The 3,409-nt window shown below is 36.0% G+C and overlaps 1 long non-coding RNA gene across 1 annotated transcript; it reads left to right on the forward strand.

Moving 5' to 3' along the window:
• The first annotated feature begins 148 nt into the window (after positions 1–148).
• On the forward strand, positions 149–3,018 carry LOC112392082 (uncharacterized). The gene is made up of 2 exons (XR_003001624.1): positions 149–245; positions 2,411–3,018. It is a non-coding gene; the product is annotated as an uncharacterized LOC112392082 (long non-coding RNA).
• Positions 3,019–3,409: the final 391 nt, after the last annotated feature.

Below are 3,409 nucleotides of genomic sequence, written 5' to 3' on the forward strand. Positions count from 1 at the left end.
AGATTCTCAACCACTGCGCCACCAGGGAAGCCCTCTAGTAGTATCTTGTATTACATTACTAAACTGCCTTTACTTCAAAGAAACTCAAAGACATTTTGAGATGAATGTTAAAGTTGCCAATGCATTTGGTTGTCATTTTATTTCAGGCACTGGAAACACTGTAATTGAAGCTGTAAAGGTTCTCATAGAACATGGAGTTCAACCTAGTGTTATTATCCTACTCAGTCTGTTCTCCACTCCTCATGGTGAGTTCATGCTCTTGATGGTCATGGGGTGGTTAAGTGTACATCTGCCCAGCCTCTTATCCTGAGGAAAAGTTCATTTGCTTCCACATTAAATTCAAATTGAATTTTGGTAGTTATAACTTGTGTTTGTCATCTCTAAGCTTAGTGGTAATACTTTACACCATTCTACTGTTGTTCAAATTCAAATGGAGAAGTATGAACTAATTCCATTGAAGGGGATTGCAGTTGTTTTCATGGTGGCCCTGTTAGAGTAGAGCTTGCAAATGGCTGAAAGGTCACTATTTCTCCTGCCTCCCCACCTGAGCCTGAAAACTGCTCTCAAACAGCAAGAAACTCGAGGTTCTAGCTAGCCCTGTGGTCTTACTGAAGTAAGCTTTGCAGTGTGAAGCAAAGATCAAAAGTTTGTAAAGTTAGACTTCTGCTCAAAGGGCACAGTGAAAGAACTTGTGTCCTCCATTTCCTGAGAGAGGTAAGCCTAATTTACGACCCTAGTTTTTTTTGCCATGTAATCTAAGACGATTGTGAAAGTATCCTAAGAAAATAATCATAAAGGCATGTAGAAATTCAGCATTTAGGATAGTCACTGTAAAGCTGTATTTCATGTAAGAGAAAATTTGAAAGTATATAAATGACTTACTTGGAAATGGTTAAATAAATATACAGTTGACCCTTGAACAACGTGGGTTTGAACTGCGTTGGTCCACTTATACGTGGATATTTTTCAATACTGAAAACTACAGTACTACACAGTCCATGGTTGGTTGAATTCATGTATGCAGAGGAACTGCAGATACAGAGGGTCAACTATAAGTTATATATGTGGATTAACCCCCATGTTGTTCAAGGGTCAACTGTATATTCAAAGAGTATAATATTATATAACTGTTAGATCATGTTTTTGAAAAAATATTTAATGACATCAAAGAATCTGGTAAATGTAAGAGCAGAATAAACAACAGCATTAGAATAGTATAAAATGTCATCGCCAAGTTTAGAGATGACTAATACAAATTATGACTATTATGACTACCAAAATCAGGCTTGGATTAAGATGGGACCTAATAAATCTTTCCTCAGCATGAAAGGCTAGACAGATGCACAATACTATTTCAATTTTCATTTTAAATCACATAATATTAATAGTGGTTGTCTTAGGGTGGTGGGATTCTAAGTGATTCATTTTCTTTTTTAAGCTTTTTTTTGTATTTTCCAAATGTTCTACAATGAATTTGTATTTGTTTCATAATCGAGAAGAAAGAGAAATATGTGGCTTCTAGTTAGGGCATTTCCTCATTTCCAAAGGTTCCAAGTCTCAGCCAACCCTGAAGAGGCTACAGAGAAACCAGTTGGTATGGCTGCATTTAGTATGCCATTGATTATCTTGCTGTTTCATAATAAAAAATTACCTGTAGTTCAAATGTTGATGGTGCCAAAGGGTAATTTGCTTGGTTATCCATCCATATAACAGAGGTGGCATTGTAAACACTGAGATAACCAAATAATTATTGGGTTTTCTGTCTTTGGGAGTAGAAAAGTAACCGTGTTAGTTGTAATAGTATACATTAGAATAGTATACTAATTCTTTGACATTATAGATGAAAAAATCTTATTCCGTGGCAGCCTTGCTATGGCTTTTTAGTTTGACTGGCATCCTAGCTAGTCCCTTTCCTTTCTTCCTCCATCTCCTCCCCGCCCAAGCTAGAGTCATAACTTCTCAAAAGCTAGCTTTCTCTAACATAACAAAGAAGTCTTTGCACTTGTTTCAACAGTGTTCCAGTTGAGAAACCAGCATCTTATGTATGATCCTGTTTCCAGAAAGGACTGTATTCTCTGTATTCCAGCTGCCTTTAAAATAAAACAAAAAAAGACTCTTCAGGGGAAAAGTTGCTATAACTGAATATATTTTTCAAATCTTGGATAGAAAACAATTTGATTCTAAGAATTTATTAGTGAGTGGGTGGAAACATGGTCTGACTACTATCAAAACTTTTCAGATACAGACATTATATAAACTAAGAGATTAACCAAGTCTGACTATGTGTCCAAAGGTCATTGCTCTTGGTCTGTCAATATTAGACCTAGTGACTGATTATAAAATTACTGAATTCCAAGTAATGTTATCAAAAAATTCCGCCATAATGACAATTCTCTTTTATTTTTTGAAGGTGCCAAATCAATCATTCAGGAGTTTCCAGAGATCACAATTTTAACTACTGAAGTTCATCCTGTTGCACCTACACATTTTGGACAGAAATACTTTGGAACAGACTAAGTTATTGAAGGAAAATTATTCTATTGTGTAATATTACAGTTATGAGTTTCTACCTGTTTGACTAATTCACTTGAGGAATGACATAGAAAATCATTTTAAAGATACTTTGTAATTTTTGGAAGTAGGTATATTAAAAGGAAATACTTGAGGTTTGTTTTTTTATTTAGCTATTTCTTGACCGTTGGCACCAAATTCAGCAATGAAGCACATGCAACTCTTCAAAAATATTTTAATAATGTTCTTATGCAAATTGCTGATCCATCAGTGCATTAAACTGTTCCCTAATTTATGAACCTCAGTTTAGAGGTTGCTTGCAGCCACAAATAAAACCCAAATGGGAGTCAGTTCATTGGCCCACTCTAGTTTGCATTTTGTTTAGTTTGCTTTTAGTTCTAGGGAGATTTCGTATATGTGGCTGTTGTCACCTTCCTCTATGCTTTACTTCCTAGTACAATACACACTGGTAACTTGGAGAGGATGAATAAAGAATGCCTCATATAATTTTACGTTTCCATTAGTGTCCTTACTCAGTTGGCAGATCCAGGGTATACAGTTAGCTCTTCGTTCAAGCCATTATGTTCTTCATGGCTCACTTCCTACCATGTGCATTGTTGGTAGGTGCCTTGTCAAGTGTAATGCAGTGAAGACGATGGTGGGGCATTCCAGCAACTGGAAATGTAACACTAATTGCTCAGATTGAACCAGGGATGTCTGGATGTTGACAAGGGAGGGCTAAATACTGTTAATGCCATCAATGACCTAGAAATGAATTGGTGGTGATTTTTCTGAGGTGTGGGGGAATGGATGGTTTTTCCTGGGCGTATGACCGATAAGTAAATTAAAATGCTTCCTTTTTGTGTTTTCATACAAATTGTGAAATTTTTTGTTCTAG

Source organism: Neophocaena asiaeorientalis, unplaced genomic scaffold, assembly GCF_003031525.2.
Source record: "Neophocaena asiaeorientalis asiaeorientalis breed wild unplaced genomic scaffold, Neophocaena_asiaeorientalis_V1.1 C49030098, whole genome shotgun sequence".
NCBI lineage: Eukaryota > Metazoa > Chordata > Mammalia > Artiodactyla > Phocoenidae > Neophocaena > Neophocaena asiaeorientalis.